Source organism: Mesoplodon mirus, assembly GCF_964341445.2.
Source record: "Mesoplodon mirus genome assembly, chromosome: 1".
NCBI lineage: Eukaryota > Metazoa > Chordata > Mammalia > Artiodactyla > Ziphiidae > Mesoplodon > Mesoplodon mirus.
In genome coordinates, this window is record NC_138976.1 from 55,012,647 (window position 1) to 55,032,276 (window position 19,630).

Below are 19,630 nucleotides of genomic sequence, written 5' to 3' on the forward strand. Positions count from 1 at the left end.
ATATCCAATCTTCTCCTTTTGTGATAGCCTTTCAACTATTTGGAGGCCTTTTCACTGCCCTCTGTGCATCTACAATTTTTCCTTTCTTTAAGTGAAAAAAGACCGATTTTTTTTTTTTTTGACCATTCCCTATGACATGAATTTGAGTGATCTCAGCTCTTTGTGTCAGTATGCACCCACTTTGACTGTCAGGCTATTATATTTTTACTCTCCTTTCACGGTTGGCATTTTCTCCATTGTTTACAACTCAAGCAGTGATAGACCTGCAAGGTGTTTGTGTGGGCAGTATTTTTAAATGCATCAGGTCACATAGATGTAGCCAGAGCCAACTCTTCTTTGTGAAACGATTGCCTCTTTCTAGGCTTCTAGCACATGGCAAAATGTTTAGCACCTACTGTGTATGCAGTGCTATGTTGAACTACACAGAGGACAAAGAGAAATGTGAAACACCACTATTGTCAAAGAGCTAATGAACTCATTAGAGCAGTTTACAAACGTGAAGAAGTTAAAAGCAGTGGTATGCCAGTGAACATTTAACAACGGCTCTGTGGTTTGGGAGTGGAGAGAGAGCCTGGATTTGCGTTTGCTGATTTTTGTGGTGTAAACTCTCCAGTCATGACTGATTGCAAGCTGCCAACATGATGTCACAGCATGTGATGTTGGAAAGAGAGGACGGTAACCCTCCATTTTATACTAGTTCCTCCATACACATGTAACAGACACAAAAAACCTGAAGGGCGTCAGTCATAGTAAAATATAAGACAAATAACTAGGAAGTGTTATATTTTGAGTGTTTGCTACCTTTGCTTTTAATATAATTTATTTAAGTATAATTTTATGTGATTTAAATTTTAATAATGGCTGTTTAATAACCACCTCTCAAAATTCCTGAAAATTTAACAGTTGGCTCTCACAAGCTGATGTGAGCTGACTCCAGCTCACTACTGGAAATTCAGTTTATGACACAATATGATGGGGCATTAGGCACATGTGCAGACTAAAGGGCTTGGAAATTCAGATAAGAAAATAGTCACTACATTTTGCGTTGAAGTAATCAGGAAGATTTTCCTGGAGGAGGTGGTAAGACTTGAAGAACACACAGGATTTGGATTAAGGAAGAGCAGGGAGAAACATTATGGCTTTGCAGTATAGATGAAGATGGATAGCATCTTAGTAACACAACAGCTAATATTTCTTGAGGGCCTACTCTGTGCCAGGCATCGTACTACACACAAAAGTGTATAGTTTAACATAACTCTTAATTAGCCTCCTTTTAAAATGAGGAAACTAAGACTTATGTCAAGAAACTTGGCTGAAGTCACACAGCTAGTAAGAGTTCTTTTGCTTCTCTTATTCATCTTGTCTGAGATGAATTTCAGGTACCTTTAGTAGAGGCAGCCACACCTGTGAGCATCCTCTGGCTTGCCAAATCATCTGTTCATACATCAGCGTTCATGATTATAGACGTCAGCTAGTGGTTGCAAATACTCTTAGCACTTACATGTTCCCATCCACGTTTTCCTGATGGACAAAGCACCAAAGAATGCTTTCTCGTGGATATCACTGGGTCTTTTTTTTTGGGGGGGGGGATATGGCATGTGACCAAAAACCCAGATGAAATTAACTTAATAAAAAGTGACACTTATTGGCCACAAAGCTGAAAGTACAGAGATACATCTAAGGTCAGGCACGTCTGGTCTCAGGGATTCACACGCTGTTATTGCTCCATCTCTCCTCTGTATTTGGCACTGTCGTAGGCAGGCTTTCCCTTGGTGAGACCAGATGTCTGCCCTCAGTTCATGCTTACATTACACTCTAAGTCAGGCAGAAAAGGGAAAGCAGCTCTTTCTTCACAGTGTGAAGAAACTAGGACTCTTAGCCATATTCTCCTTGTCCCTGGTTAGGCTGTACCTTCATCGGTGAACCACCCGTTCCGATCAGGAGGATATTCTCTTCCCTCTTCCAGCCAAGAGTGAGTCACATGCCCTCCTTCACCCCACAATACACGATGAGAGTCAGGGAAGGATATTCCTCAGAGGGAAGTGAAGATGCTGTTAGCTGAAGCCCATAATACCTATGTAAGGAAGAGAAATAGGGGGCAGAGGAATAGACAGTCATAGAGGAGATGATGACACAGTGAACACAGAAATCAGAGAGAAACCATACTATGAAGACTAATGTAGAACATGTATCATCCAAATCCTTTTGGATTATAACACATACAGAACACAACTATATAGACACATGTAGAACACATATAACACTTACAGAACAATAGCTCCTGTATGGGGAGAGAAGCTGTGCCCATAAGAGGTCATTTCTTCAACATTTTTGGAGCACCTACTGTCTGCTAGGCACTGTGACATTCACATTCTCATTTTTTTTTTTTGGTCTTTATACTTAATTGAAGAATAAGCTGCACGTATTTAAAGTGTACAATTTGGATTCGACATATGTATACACCCGGGAAAACTTCACCACCTCAAGAAAACAAACATTTCCATTGCCCCTAAAAGTTTTCTAGTGCCCATTTTTAATGGTGCCCAGTGCTCTCCCTTCCCTCCCTCCTCAGGCAACCTTTCTAATCTGCTTTCTGCCACTATAGACAGTGATTTGCATTTTCTAGAATTTTATGTAAATAGGAGAATATAGTATGTACTCTTTTTTTAATATAAGTTTTTTCACACAGTGTAATGGTTTTGAGATTCACCCATGTTGCATATATCAATAATGTATTCTTTTATGTGTCTGAGTAGCATTCCAATTGTATGGATATACTCTATAATTTGTTTATCCATTCACTTGTTGATGGATGTTTGGGTCGTTTCTTGTTTTTTTGCAGTTACAGATAAAGCTGCAATGAACATTCATGCATGTGTCTGTGTGTGAACATATGTTTTGACTTCTCTTTAGTAAATACCTAGGAGTGGAATCCCTGGGTCAAATAGCAGGTATTGTTTAACTTTGTCAGAAGTTGACAAATTGTTTTCCAAAGTGGTTGTACATTCTGCATTCCCACTAGCAGTGCGTGGGAGTTCCAGTGCCTCCACTTCTTGGCCCATTGTATGGTCAGTTTTTTTTAACTTTATTCATTCTAATGTGTGTATGTGGTGGAATCACAGGTTTTAATTTACACTTTCCTGATGACTAATGACACAATCCCATCCTAACATTATTTCTTACCTAGAGATGATTTTTTTTTTATTAGGTAAAATTTTTCTATAGATATAGACTAAACTCTTTTGAACTCCCTGGGCACAAAAGGTGTTATTTCTGTGTCAAATAATGACATTTCACTCATACAACATCTCCCTTGACTTCTTATATCCATGAAACTTTTCTAAGGAAATTAGTTGCAAAGAATCCTCTCAAAGTTTTGACTCTTGAAACCATTGCTTGAAATCAGAGTAGTTTAAAATAATGAAATTTTAGCAGACTGTAGCTGGCCCTCCTTTTTCTTTATGTGACTCAAAATTTGCATATAGAAATTTATTAGGAAGTCTGTCTTTAGAAATAGTCAAGGCAAAATCTCTCTTGAGTCTCTTCTCTCTGGAAAATTCTGGACTCACAGCTGGAGATAAAGTGACATAGTAAGGGAGAGGAAATTTACATTACTGTGAAATGGTGCAATTATCTTTCTTTCTGGAGTTGCTCATATCCACACATCCGCAATATCGAGCATTGTCATGAGGTTGGACTTTTTAGAAATAACCACTTGATTACTGTGCCTGCCTCTGTTCTGATGCTGTATTTTACTTTTTCTAATCTTAATTGGATGTCTCTGATTAAGTCAGTATTTTCTGGTGCTCATGCACGCACACAAAACTTTAATTTGAAGGAGGAAATCGGCTTATTTATCTTTGTTTTCGGGTTTCCAACCTTTGGGCATTCAAGTCAGAGGCCTGCCTTTGAATGGGGTTCCTGGGTTTCCGAGGCAATCATCAACCAGTGTTCTGTCCAGCAGTCTTTCTGCTCACCTCCAGAATTAGTGGTGGTTCTGTTGTGTTTGCCCTAGTCGTGGAAGGAAGGAGGAAGAGCAACGATGAGTGGCCTAAGGGTTTTCTTTAAAGAAAGACTTCAGGGCTATGCTGGCAGCACATTTTAAAGAACTCCATCTAAGTTACAGTAATCACTTCTAACACTTATTAAGCATTTGGTGTGTGGCAAATGCTGTGCCAAGTTATTTACTGGCACCCTCTGTTTTAGTGAGGGGAAGCAGTGTTGTTATCCTCCCATTTGTGGATGTGGTTCAAAGAATGTAATTTGCTGAAGGTCATTGTGTATGTCTTGGCAGAGTCTGGGTTTGAATCTGGGCCTGTGTGTTCTAGAACACATTTTAATCACGACGTTGTATTGACTTGACTGGGGCAAACACTTATTGGCTTATCAGAAAATAAGGAAGAAGATCCATTTTTATAGCCTTGGAAATTTTTGCCATTCATGTCTCTAAAAAGCTTGTTTTCTGCTGGATGAATGAGGAGAATTTAACGACAAATAATGTGCTAAGCACTTACACTATACCTGCATGCTCCACTGAGGGTCAACAGACTGCCTCCACTGAAATATTCCTAGAAAGAAACGTCAGCTGAAAGCGAGATGAGACAGACATGAGCCTTAACAAATTGCTCCACTTCCTTTTCTTCTTTTTCAAGTTCTGGATGCCTATATGCCCTCCTGATGAAATACCCTTAGAATTTAGTTTTGGAAATGCCCTTAAATGTCATTGAGACCCTTGTGTTGGTTAATTTTATGTGTCAGCTTGACTTGGTGATAGGGAATAGTGCCCAGATCATTGTCAAACATTATTCTGGGTGCGTCTTTGAAGGTGCTCCTGGATGACATTAATATTTAAATAGGTAGACTGCCGGCCTTTGGAGTGAAACTGTACTCACCCTGCAGATACTGGGATTTGTCAGCCTCCATAATAGTGTGAGCCAATTCTTGATAATAACTCTTTACATTATACACACTCACACTCTGTTGATTCTGTTTCTCTGGAGAACCCTGGTTATTAAAGACCCTTAATGCAATTTCCTCTACATAACTCCATGCCAAGAGATGATTCAGTCTGTGTGTAATCAGAAAGCATTTCCCACTTTCCTGGCTCAGGGGGAAGTGGGGTTGGTCCCATTCAGCTCTGCCAGAGTCTAATGGTTTGACCTTCCCTTTCCAGCCTCTACCCTTTCAGCTCTGGAGCTGAAAGCGTCTAGGACACCGTAAGGCTGTAGTGGGAGTGAGTTTTCTCATGGGCTGTGTCTTCGAGGCTGAGCAGAGACTCTGGGCGTGGGTGGGCTCTTCTACTGGGCATCTCTGTGCTTGCAGTGCTGGTGCTGGGGGTCCCCAAAGTGGGCAGCAGGCAGCACCCTGAGGCATAGGCAGTGTGTGCACCTTGTTCCAGGGGAACTTGTGCCATCTGTAAAGGTGGACTTGGTTCTTACCTGTAGGGTCTCTCCAGGGGAGGGGCTGTCATCCTGGACTGCACCAACTCAGCATTCACGAATCTCTGTCTCCAACTTCTGCCCAGGACATGGTTTTATTTTCTAATGTGAGTTTTGCTGTTGTTGTTTAGGCTTTTGGAATGCAAATGCAAGAAAGGGCTCCGTTTTTCTCCGCTCTCTGTTCCTTTCTTCCGTGAGGCAGTGAGCACCGGCCACCTGGCTCAGAAGGGTACAGAGAAGGAAGGGTTGAGAAGGAAAGGAAAACTCTTGGTGGTGGGCTGAGGAAGTCAATTAACATTTCAAAAATACCATCTTTACATCTGCTTCAGGGCAAAAATGTAACCAACTCCTTTTCCTCCTTCCAATCCAGGGAAGACCCCTTCAATTTTTGGAATGTGGTGTTAGCATAAACTTGGTTTCCTCCAGGTTTAACGTTTCCAGTTCCTTCCTTCCTTCATTCTTCAACTATTCATTCCCATGTGACATCCATTTAAGCCTCTCTCTTGTCCTGCCTGATCACTTTCTTTGAATGTGCTTCATGTCGGTTTTAAGATTTGTGACTGAGGGCTTCCCTGGTGGCGCAGTGGTTGAGAGTCCGCCTGCTGATGCAGGGGACACGGGTTCGTGCCCTGGTCCGGGAAGATCCCATGTGCCGCGGAGCGGCTGGGCCCATGAGCCATGGCCGCTGAGCCTGCGCGTCCAGAGCCTGTGCTGCACGACAGGAGAGGCCACAAGAGTGAGAGGCCTGCGTACCGCAAAAAAAAAAAAAAAAAAAAAAGATTTGTGACTGAGACTGGGCACCACCTGTGGTCTGAACAGGCCACATGCATAATTTCAGATGATTTCTGTTTCAGTGATAAAAACCACCCAACCCCTGCAGTGCCAGTGTGCTTGTGTATATGTTCGTGCACACACACACACACACACACACACACACACACACCCTCCTGCTGTAAGTTAGAGCAAAAGCAAACGCAGCATATCTTCCTGCAGCTTCACTAGGTCCCCAGAGTCTCAAATGGGTTGGCGGGCGGGGGGCATGCAGCTACCAGGAACATTGTCCGCTTAAAGTCAGGTCCTGCAGGATCCAAGAAGCTTAATTTTGTGCTGGGCTAGACTTTATATCGTGTCTTTCCTCCCCATTTAGAAAGAATTTACATATTCACTAAAAATCTCTGTGTATAATTCTTCCATTTAAGGGGATATTTGCACATTTTAAGCTTGCTGGTTACTGAACCAAACTCAGGTTGTCGAAGGGTTCCATCCTCACCTGGGGAAAAAAGCAGTCAGTGTGCAGATTTCTGGGCTGTGTCTCTCTGCCCTCCACTCTCTAGCATCCCGGAAAGCCCATTCATTCACAGCACCATGGAGCGCGTTATTGCACTGTAGCAGTGGCTTCACCTGGCTGGAGAGAGGTTTGCGTTACACAGTGTGCCCTGGTAGACCTGGCTTTGCCAAACAGCACAGAATTTAAAGCTGTTTTCTTGTATTTTTCCCACTCCGCATCCCTTAATGCCCAGGGTTTAAGAACATAAGAATTCTGATTAAAGTTTTTCCAGAGGATTGTACACCTGGGCATCTCTGTCAGTGTGAGAGTACACCCACCACCCACTTTGGAATATAACGGGTCATGCAAGACTGAACACACAAAGGGACAACGGCCAGATCATATAAGAGAACTCTGACCCCCATCCTCCACAGCAGTTGGCCCATTAACATCAGGACTTGGTCAATGACTGCCAGTTCCCCTATTTTTCACCCATTTCCAAGTCAGAATCAACCAGAGAAAATCAAATATACTTTTCAAACCGATCAGTTAAGATGCTCTGCTTCTGGTTAGCCCACCTCCAGCCTCCCCATGCCAACAATCTCCAGTCAAAGCATACCCTTTTCTTTTAATTTTTTAAAATAAATTTATTTATTTTATTCATTTATTTTTGGCTGTGTTGGGTCTTCGCTGCTGCACGCAGGCTTTCTCTAGTTGCGGCGAGCGGGGACTACTCTTCCTTGCAGTGAGCGGGCTTCTCATTGCGGTGGCTTCTCTTGTTGCGGAGCATGGGCTCCAGGCGAGTGGGCTTCAGTAGTTGTGGCACGCGGGCTCAGTAGTTGTGGCTCACAGGCTCAGTAGTTGTGGCTCACAGGCTCAGTAGTTGTGGCTCGTGGGCTCTAGAGCGCAGGCTCAGTAGTTGTGGCGCAGGGGCTTAGTTGCTCCACGGCATGTGGGATCTTCCTGGACCGGGACTCGAACCCGTGTCCCCTGCACTGGCAGGTGTATTAACCACTATGCCACCAGGGAAGCCCCCCTTTTTTGATTATAAAGCTCTCTCACTGCCTTCCTGTCTGAGTGTCTGCCTAATGCAGGTGATGGTGTGTGACTCCTTACTATACCGAGCCTGTGTTGGTTCTCATTTGGGCGGTCTTTATTTATATACATTTCATTATTTAATCCTCACTACAACCCTGTGAATAGACTATTACTACTGTCTCTGTTGTTCTTTTTTTTTTTTGGTGGTACGCGGGCCTCTCACTGTTGTGGCCTCTCCCGCTGCGGAGCACAGGCTCCGGACACGCAGGCTCAGCGGCCATGGCTCACGGGCCCGGCCACTCCGCGGCACGTGGGATCCTCCCGGACCGGGGCACGAACCCGCGTCCCCTGCATCAGCAGGCGGACTCTCAACCACTGCGTCACCAGGGAAGCCCTGTCTCTGTTGTTCTGATGAGGCATAGAGGGGGTAAGTTATCTGCACAAGATCAAACCACTACTAAATGATGGATCAGGATTTGAATCTAGGTTTGTAGGCCTCCTAAGCACATATATTTAAACTGGTACCTCTTGCTGTTACTCTGTGAGCACTAAGGAGCCATGTGTTGGTATCTGCTGTCGGATTCGTAGGAGCTGAGATTTGGTAGAAGATCTTGTGGTTTTTTTAAAATATATGTCTACTTTAGGTTCTTCAGGCCAGAGATGGGTAGCTGATCACCAGCCTGGTACTCCCCTCATGATGTAGACTTGTGAAGTGCCATGCAGCTGGGACTGCATTTCCCAAGGTTCTTGTGTCTAGCTGAGGGCATGTGGCTATTTCTGGCTAATGGAATGTGAGCCTAAGTGATGTGTGTTCCTTTGGAAGAGGTGATTAAGTTTCTGATAGGCCATGTCCACCTTCTCTTATCCTTCCATGGAAATTGTGTAGGGTTATGTCACAGGTGCAAGCAACAAAAGCTGGAAGGGAAACTGAATTGCTGAGTTTGTACTTAAAGCAGATCCACCCAGGAGAGCTACCAATCCAGGGATATCCCCATTGGACTGGGCATAAATGTGAAATAAATGTTTTTTCTCTTAAGTCATTGAAGTTTGGGGGTTCTTTCAGCAGCCAGCCTATCCTGACTAATATACTTCTCCTTAAATATACTTCTCCTTAAAAATACTTTTAGGCAGAGAGTTAGGCCCTCAGATCACTTTCTAGAAACAATTAGATTTCATTTGGATCAGTAAAATGTCCATGCTGGTGTTTCCGTAAAAGCATGTGTAGACTTTTTAGCTTGTAGAGCTTGAAGTGAACAGTAGACTGTTGCACTAGGACTTGACATTGAATACAATTGATTGCAGCCACACCGGGAGCAAGACAGACAAGGTAAATATATTATGAATTCTGTTATGAATTCTGGGGGAAAAGAGCTTGCAGTAGCTGCTGTTTCATTTCCCTCTTAACCCCCTGTGACTATAAACATGCTTATAGATATATTTTATTAATCATTGTTTTGATGTATTTGGATTTTACAAGTGGCTATTGTAGCTAAGGGATTTCTATACACCCCTGTAGCTAATCAGATTAAGGACACGAATGCTGTGGTGACAAACTAGCGTATGTATGAAAAGACAAATGGAGAAGCTCTCCCTTACCAGCACTTGTAACTAGCTGTTTGTTTAAAATAACAGCTTTAGACCTCTTTCCAACTGTGCTGTCCTCACTTCTGGCTACAAATGATGGACTTTAGATTGAAAATTGCATGAGAGATACTTAACAAATGGATATCTTTCAAGGGACATCAGAATAAAGCACTTCAAAATTTACTTTATGGTACTTGAAGAAAGATAGCATTGGTACGATATATTGAAAGAGCCATAGCCACCAGAACCTTAAAAGACCTGTTCATTTTATAAAGAAGGAAAGGCAGAACATCTATATCATTAATGGCGCAGCAGGCTTTGCATGTACAGGGGACAAGATAGGCTTTGCATAAACTCAGCGTACCCACACAAGTTCGTGTGTGTGTGTGTGTGTGTGTGTGTGTGTGTGTGTGTATTTCTGGTTTATTTCTGTCCTGTACTTCATAGGGTACAGATAGTGGTAACTACTAGTCTCAAACTTTGGTTCTTTTCAGAAAACCACACAGATCCCAGGAAGCTTGATGAGATCACTTTTCATTCTGATATAGTCCTTCCTAGGCAGTCATCTTGTGGTAGTGCTTTTTGCTATGGACACACCTTTTTCATTTTCCTATTCTTTTTGCTGTGCCTTCTTTACTACTTGTCTGTTTTGTTCACTGTTACATCTCCAGCATCCAGCACCCTGCCTACCACAGAGAATACATTCAGTGTTTGTGGAATATATATAAGCGTGAGCAAGGTGACTGGAGATGACAGGGGTTGGGGAAGTCTTAACATTTAAACAGAAGATGGGACTTGGGATAAAATGTGAAGATTGGATAGATGTGAGTACGTAAAGAGGAGCAAAAGTATTGCAGGTGGGGAATGGAACACACCCCGGGCTTAAATCTAGGCGTCAGGAATGATTTCAGGATGTTTTCTGAACAGTAAGGAGAAGTTGGGGAGATAGGGTGGCAACATGGAAGATGTGTTGATGGCCGAGTACTGCTTTCGGATGCCAAGCATGAATATAAGTATGGAAAATTCATTTAAAGTTTTAGGATAGCCTTGTTTTAACTCAAAAGTCGTTGTAAAATGTCTTTTGTGGGTTAGTTTTACTAGTTATGACCACACACTTTCATTCCTGTTAGCCTGTATGGTTCATCTGTATTAAATTCTCATTAATACTACACATGTAAAACCAGACTATAAGAGCATTTATTGGTTTTATGTTCCCAAAGAAAAGAATAGAAATTCATTTGTCACTCAGCCATTGTACTTTCCCATTCCTAGCCCCAGGACAGGAGATTCTTAGGAGTCAAGAAGTATTTCCTGGGACGGATGTGGTTATGTCAGACACAATTTTCATGCTTCCGCATGGACCAGCGTTCAGTCACTTGGGTTCTGGGGTGTCCAGTCCTGGGGAGAGCTGGAGGAGCAGGGTTGGGTCTAAGACATCATTCTGATGGATGTAAAGCCAGCCGCAGTGGCCTCAATCTGTGTGGGGACCCAGATGTTTTATGGTCGCATCTCCCTGCTGCCCACCAACTCCTTATGTTCAGAGAAAAAGAAGCTTTTCATCGGTCACTCTCCCATAAAGCACTTACTTGTCAAGTCAGGGGTCTTATTTCTCTGCCTTATTTCCTTCTCACCCAGAAGCAAAGGAGTAGGTAGTCTATTTGCCTCAGCTCAGCTATCTTGGCTCTCTTAGGGAGACTAATTTAGTAAATCAAAACATTCTTCTACCTCAGACCTGTTTTCCAGCAATTAATAGCAATAATTACTAATATGTATTTAGTCATTACTAAATGCTTAGAAGCACACTAAATACTTTACCTGAGTTATTTAATTTATTCTCCAAGAACCAGGTATTTTTATGATCCTTAGATCAAGAGACTGTGCCCTGAGAGTTAGGGAACGAGTTAGGGAACATGCCCAGTCTTACAGAGCCAGTGAGTGACAGGGTTATCTGTGGATTCATGGTATGTTTTGATCCAAACTACAGTCACTATCTAATGCTAGCCTTTGCCTCCATTTTTGAAGGGAATGATTCTCATATTCAGGCTAAAATCTTCTTCATGGTTTTCTGTTGGGCCTCCAAGTTTAGACAGTCACAGACCTAACTTTAAGAGAGATCTTTGGCAGGGATTATTCAGGTAGAACTAGCAACACTACAAGAATGTGATGATCTCAATACCCACTTACCTGATGGCTGGGCTCAAATCCCAGTGTACCGTTTACTAGCTCTGTGACTTACACCTGATTTCTCATCTGTAAAAATTGGGATAATACTTCTCAAGGGATGTGAGGCTTAATTAAGATACTATGTGTAAAGTACATAGTACTGCAGCTGGCACACGTAAAAGCTCTGTAGATTCTATTAATAATTTCCTCCAAAGTGTACACAGTTTGAATTGACAAAGATGGAACCATTTTCCTAGTTCGAGGGTGTGCACTGCCTCACCTTTTTTTCTTTCTCTGAAAACATATGTTGGAGTGCTTGGTGGTCTAGATAATAAAGGAATGAAGCAGAGTGGACAGGTGCTTCTAACCTGGAGAAGAGACTGCAGGACTGACTGAATAAATGTATTGTCATATATTTGTGGGAGGAAATTTTAAAACAAAGTATATTTGGAAACTGAAGTTAAAAGAGGGGTCATAAAGTGCTGAAAGGACTTCTTTGTGAACCCTGACCTTCTCTGGCAATGCTCTTATACTTTTAGAGTCATGGAGCAATTGGTAGTTGCAGGACAGCAGGGAGCATCTACCCTCCCAGTGCACATACACACACAGTTGTGCATACAGTTTTGGGGTTCACAGAAACATCCTGTAAAGCCCATTCGTGTGTTTGCTCTCAGGCTATTATAAAGGCCTGTGGGACACTGATGATTCTTTCCCCTCAGGAGCCTTCCTCAGTGTTGATGAGGGAATTGGAGGTTGAAGATTGAGGAGGAGTTTTGTAGTTAAAAAACAGGTGTTCTGGGGCTTCCCTGGTGGCACAGTGGTTGAGAGTCCGCCTGCCGATGCAGGGGACACGGGTTCGTGCCCCAGTCCGGGAAGTTCCCACATGTCATGGAGCGGCTAGGCCCGTGAGCCATGGCCGCTGAGCCTGCGCGTCCAGAGCCTGTGCTCCGCGACGGGAGAGGCCACAACAGTGAGAGGCCCACATACCACAAAAAAAAAAAAAAAAGAAAAAAAAAATTAAAAAGTAAGTGTTCTGGGCCCAAGATGGAGCTGCTCTTGCCTGAGTGCTACTTCAGCAAACTGAAACTTAGATAACTTTCACGTCCCTGTAAGTGCTCTCCTTGACCAGAAACGCAGTATATCCAGCCAGCCAACCCCCAAACACCAAGCCAGCTCTGGGCTCTATACTTACTTCCTTGTTCCTTATTCTTTATCCTGTGAAAGCTTCCTGCCTTCTGTCCCATTTTGCAATTCTCTGGACCCTTGGGGATGGAGACTGCCCACTTCATGAAGTGTCAAAGTTTGTTTCTATCACCTAAATAGTCATCTTTAGTCATTTTTAACAGAGGGGAGATCATAGCAGTAAAGGGGATTTCATGGATGAACTTAAGAAGGACTGAAAGTGAATGGTGGGGTGTCCTAGGGAATAGAAAATAGGCTGCGACTAGATTAAGAATGTTTTTGATATCGTGTGAAGGCATTTTGTCTCATCCTTATGTCTGGCCATCCTCAGAGGATTACAGTCCTGGGGTGGGGCAAATCAGGGGGTGGGGAGGTCATCTCGATGTCCCTACCAGAGCTGTAACTGGAGTAGCTACATGTTATGATTTATATATAAGGTTTGGTGTAGATTAAGGATTTTATAGCTTTAATGTATTGGAACAAAATCTGTTATAGGCAGAAGAGACCCAAGAAAATTTTAAGACAAGGAATTGATGTGAGGCAGTATTTGAAAAGATAATGCTGGCAACAAGACTCAACCAGGATACCAGTCAGGAAGCCAGGGTGAGTCTTGCCTCTGGATCCACACTGTCCTGTTGTGTGGTGGTGGAAATGCCTCATAACTGTGCTGTCCAGGAAAGAAGCCACTAGCCACATGTGGCTGTTGAACCCTTGAAATGTGGCTGGAGTTATGGAGGAAGTGGGTTTGTAATATTACTTTTAATTAGTGTAAATTTGAATAGCTATGTCAGTCTGATGCCTACCATTATCGGACAGTCCAACTCTAGATGGATGGTCTACATCCCGAAAGGATGCAGCCCTCTCTACACCTTGATTTTAGCCCACTGAGACCTGTGTCAGACTTCAGACCTGTGGAGCTGTAAGATAATACATTTCTATTGTTTTAAGCCACTAAGTTCATGATAATTTGTTATGGCAGCAATAGAGAAGCATTAGTTATAACCCTCGAATGGCATCATTAAAAGGGCTTTCGGACAAACATTATCTCAGTCTGCAAGCTGCCAACTGAGACAGTTTTTTCCTTTTCAGATTTATGTTTCTTTTCTGGTGATCTAAGTAGTCTGTGGTCATTACATAAAATTTGGAGAAAACACAGGACATTATAGAGAGGAAGAAAGCAAGTAACTATGTCTTCCTTTCTGGAGGTTGATACTAATAATAATTGGATATATTCCCTCTTAGTTTTGTATTCATATTTTTATGATGCTGGAGATAATAATGAGCTTAGAGTTGTTGAATGACTATTATGTGCCAGGGCCTGTTCTAAACATTTTTCTTATACTAAGTCAGTTAATCCTCATTACAATCTGTGAGACAGGCAGTTTTCCCACTACACAGATAAACCAACTGAGGCAAGAAGGTACATATACATGTATGATACATTGTATATCTGTATAGGACATTGCAGAGCAGTGCATCTGTCTCAGGCATTAAATTTCAGGGCACAGCTTAATGCTATGCTTTACTGCCTATATTCTGAATATAACATTTTTAATCTTGATTTTTTTCACTTAACCCTTTAAAGATTTTCTCATGTTCTTTACAACTTCTCTGTGCAAACATGGATAGCACAAGTGTTACCCTTTTGGGGCCACATTTATGCTAAAATGATTACAGTGACCTTTATTATCATTGAAAAGAAGTGTATTGGAAATAGAAATCCTTCTGCTTAAAGGTGGAATTAGCAGGATGCTACTTATGATTGGAGGTGAGGGATGGGGGCAAGTGTCAAGTACATTTGTAAAGTCATTTACTTGGAACTTGAAGTTAGTTTTCCTTTAGAATAATGTGATCCATTATTGGATTTTTACCAGCACCCCTTTCCCACATGCCTGTTTTTCATATAATGGAACTACTAAATGTTGTCAGTCCATCGAGATTTATCCCAAGGACTTGTGTGTGCGGGAAAGAAAATGTTCCCCAGCTGCAAAATTAGTGTAAAATTGATCAGAACAGAGATATGCAAAGTTATCTTTAAAAAATCAATATAGAATCTGGGCCTCTAAGATGTTATCCAGAAAAGGAAGACGTAAGTCAGAAACTTCTTTGTCAGCCCTGGGAGAACTGAGAAAAGGGCGCCTGGGAGATCCACCGGCAGGACCTAGGGAAGCACTGCACGTGGTGGAGCGAGCTTTATTTAGCTGATGACCTCTGAAGGGACTGGCCTCTTTGCAAGACAGATGCATCAGGTTATTTTAGGCGATGCAGTTAACATCAGCTCACTGTCTTATTTGCATTTCCACCCAACAGTTTCTGGTTAAAATTTGGCTTCCTAAATAGGTCTACCTACAGGGAGAGATTTCTCTGGCCATGCTGCCACAAGTATTATTGGTCTGTCACAGTTATATTTATCATTGTAAAGTAAAAGATGAGGATGGCAGTTCTATAAATGTTTCCTAAGTTCAGTTAAATCAAATATACCTCTCAGGTATGGGTCCATTCTGACAGTCAGTCCCTGAACCGGGAGCTCACCTGGTAGCCTGGGTCTTCACCTCGCTTCATCCCCTTTGTTTTCATTGGTCAAGCTTAGGCTCCAGTGTTATTTAAGCAATTGCAGTGTAGATTTGTAATAAAACAATAGGAAAAATACAGTTGTGGTCTTAGTAATTACTGCAACAGGATGCTAAGGTGCAATAAGAACAGTTTAATTAGAGAAGGATGTAGATGCTGCTGTTCATAATGACGAATACCATTAATCGGGGACTTAAAAATGAGTCAGGCATTGTATTATGCATTTTAAATGAATTATTTCATGTACTCCTAACGACTCCCTGAAGAAGGTACATTAGTATATACAATTTACCACTGGGAAAATTGAGGATCTGTAAGTCTAATGACTCATCCAAGGCTAGACATTCAGTAAGTGTAGAACCAAGTTTACAAGTCCAGGCAGCATGAGTCCTCCTTCCACAGGAGACTGTGGAAGAGAAGCTAAGGGGAACTTGCAGTTCAGCTTCAGGAGTTGATGTTACTGGTTTCTGTTTAAACTTTCTTCTTTGTGATCCAGGTATAGGCAGACCTTGGAGATATTGCTGGTTGAGTTCCAGACCACGGCAATAAAGGGAATATTGTGATAAAGTGAGTCACAAGAGTTTTTTGGTTTCCCAGTCCATCTAAAAGTTATGTTTACACTATCCTATAGTCTATTAAGTGTAGCATTATGTCTTAAGAAAACAATGTACATACCTTAATTAAAAAACACTTTATTGCTAAGAAATGCTAACCATCATCTGAGCCTTCAATAGGTTGTAATCTTTTTTGCAGTTATAACATCAAAGATCACTGATCACAAATCACCATAACAAACATAAGAATAATGAAAATGTTTGGAATATTTTGAGAATTACCAGAATGTGACACAGAGACAGGACGTGAGCAAATGCTGTTGGAAAAATGGTGTCGATAGCCTTGCTCGACACAGGGTTGTCACAAACCTTCAGTTTGTAAAAAGTACAGTATCTGCGAAGTGCAATAAAGTGAGGTAAGCCTGTATATCATTAATTTTTCCTACCGACCAATCAGGGTTCGATTCCATTCTTGGCTCACCACTTAGGAGAGGATCCTCTAAGAGAACTAGATAAGAATTGAAAGGGACTGGGGCATAGTGATGAAGAAGGAGTCAAAGAAGATACATGTGTACAGAAAAGATTGCCAGATAAAAAATTAAACAAGCAGTGGACATGGAAGAACAGGGGAAAGGCAGGTTTAATGGCCAATCATAACCTTTTTGAGGAAGAAAAAAAGAGTGGATCAGACGTCAGTTACTTGAAGAATCTTTGTTTCTGTTTGGCTAGGCGGTGAGGGGTAAGAGAAGCATGCTCAGCTGCCCATCAGTCTGTATGTTCCCTGGTTTGTAACTGCAAGTCACTGCTATTGCCTTTGAGCTCTGGAACTGTTTTATTGCTTTTATAAACTACTAGCTATCTTCTTTTAGGGGGAAATAACAGATGGTCATGCTGGAACTGAGCTTTTTATCTGAATCTTCAAAACCTTTTTGTACACAATTTATGAGGTTCATTTTGCAAATTCAGTGCTTTCTTGTAGCTTTTCCTTTTGAGATGAGCCACAAGAGCCTCATTTTTGTTGGGCATTGCCTATTAGTGGCAAAACTCCTTTCTTATTTAATCAGCTTCTCCAAAGGAATAAGGCTGAGTCCAGATACGTTCTATTTATAAGGGTGAAAAGATTTTGGCAGTCTGACTAAAAATAACACGTAGAATCTGCCACCTGGGTCTCTCTTCCATATTCATCTTGTATTTTTATGCTTTTTGCTCATGGAGTTCAAGCTAACAGGTCAGCCCCTGTGCACGTGGAAGAGATTTGACTGGGTCAAGTGTTTGCGGCTGAGGTATGGAGACCACGGCAGTACTGCCGAGAAGCTGACCCCAACCTGGCCAAGTGGTTGCGAGGCAAGGCTGATGTAGCCCCAAATCTTGGTCATTTTGGGTTCAGAATGTACAGAGGATTGTTGCACACATTCTGTGTTGAGTGGAAAAATAGGAGTAAAATAGTATTGCCTGTGAAAAAACCCTAGGAAACGGTGTATTTTTTCATAATTACTAAAAATCTACAAGATAGTTGGATATACACTAGGCTCAGAAAACAAACAACCAAACCAAATCAAAATCAACTTTGCAGAGTTAAGCCTATTCAGAGCTCATTTTGTTCTACAGGTTTATTTCCCAAATCACTTGGAATTAATACTGTTCTGATTTATTATTCAGATCCCTCAGTCGACCAGAGATACTCGTAGCCAGCTTTTGTGCAATCTCTGAATACTGCCTAGGCTTAAGGATGGCAGGATAGTTTAGTGGCTCAGAACACAGGCTCTGGAGTCAAGGTCTGGGTATCATCATCTGGGGTCTGTCACTTACAGGCTGTGTGACTTTGGGTTAATTACTCAGGTTCTTTAAGCCCTTCAGTTTTTCTCAACTGCAAAATAGACATAACAAGTATTGCCAGGGTTGTTATGAGGATGAAGTCATACACATAAACATAAGCACATATACACTCACATAGACTTGACCCTTGGAGGCAGGGGGTGCCAACCCTCCAAGCAATTGAAAATCTACATATAACTTTACAGTCTGCCCTCTTTATATGCGATTCTGTGCCTACAGATTCAACCAACCTCAGATCAGATAGTACTGTTATTTGTATTTAGTGAAAAATATCTTTGTATAAGTGGACCCAGGCAGTTCAAACTTGTGTTGTTCAAGGATCAACTGTATATGTGTATATATATATATCTATTGCATAACATATATGTGTGTGTATAAAGTGCTTGCATATAGAGTACATGCACAGTAAACCACAGCTGTGTTGTTGTTCAGTTGCAGACTTTGCTCCTGTGTTGTCTTTGTGAAGGAAGAAATATTGTTCTCAGTGTTGGGTACTGCTTGCTTTAATTATTCTGGCTTAAGAGAGAGGGGTAAGTCTGTGGTAAAAAAACACAAAAATCTCTTTTGGAAACTATCCTTGTATTTTGGAGGATCGTGAAGGCTCTGAGAAGTCCTGCATTAAAGAAACCTATTTAAATTCTTATATGTAGAATATTCCCAAACTGATTTGATCACTAAAACCATTTTTTTCCAGTTATACTTATTAACATCCTGTGGATCCACTGCTCTGCAAACCCAGCAAACACACTTTAGGAAATTCTGATCAGTTGATATAGCCATGGTCTTGAACATAGAAATGTGTATCTGAATCCTTGTTCTATACTTTCTGGCTCTGTGTCTCTGGTATAGCACTGAACTTGACTCTCTCCTATCAATTAAAACTCAGCTTGGATATTATCAGCTCCAGGACCATCAGCCCCCAAATAACTGGGTAAGAAACACTTCCTGTATGTGCTCATAATCAGTGCCGTGAAGAGCCATATTAGAACCTGAGGCAAAAGAAAAAGTCAGTTAACCTGATACTGTCTTCATTTAAAATGAAGTTCCTCCCTTGTCTCACCCTCTTCCTGGCCCTGCTCATAATGCCATGAACATGCATCTCTCATACTATAATAATTTATTTATCTATGTCTCCACAAATAGAAAGCTCCTGGTGGGTCAAGACCATGCCTTATTAATCTTTTTATCTATGACACTTAGCTCAGCACTGGCACAAAGTCAGTTTTCAAAAATGTGTTTCAGACTAGAATGCTCTTCCCCTAGAGATCCACTCCCTCACTTCCTTCGTGTTTCTGCTTAAATATCATCATCAGAGAGGCCTTTCCTGTAAAGTGGTATCACCCTCACTACCATCTAGGTATGTATCCCTTATGTCATTTAATTTTTCTTCATAGCACTTATCATGATCTGACATCTTTTTGTTTATTTTTTTATTGTGTATCTCTCTTGACTTCAACCTTGGTCTAGCAGCATCTTGGTCTGTTTTTTCATTTCTGCATCTCCAGTGCCTAGAAAAATAGTACCAGGTACATAACAGATAATAAATATTGGCTGAGTAAATAAATTACTGAATCAATAAAGGAATGGCTGAATGAATACCTTTTTCCTTCATTGCCTTTCTGGCAAATGGGAATAATGCAACCTACCTCATCTGCTAATAGGATTAAATAAGAATGTGCGTAAGGTGCCATTTAATGTAGTGCTTTGTGTACTGGTGGTATTTAGTAAATGTTTGCTAGATAAATCTGAATCTGGCTGAAGATGAATGGAAAATGGTAATTCATGTGAGGGTTTTAGGGGACTAATGATAACTTCTGCGCCAGAGTTTTCTAATACCACAAAGAGAATGCTAGATACCATGGTGTCATTTATTGAGTGGTAATTTTATAAACAGAATATTAATGGAACAAGAGTCGCATTCGTTCTTTAAAATAGAGTGTGTGTTTAATCAGAGACCGAGATAATGGTTTTTCATCTTACGGTTTGTCCTGTTATTG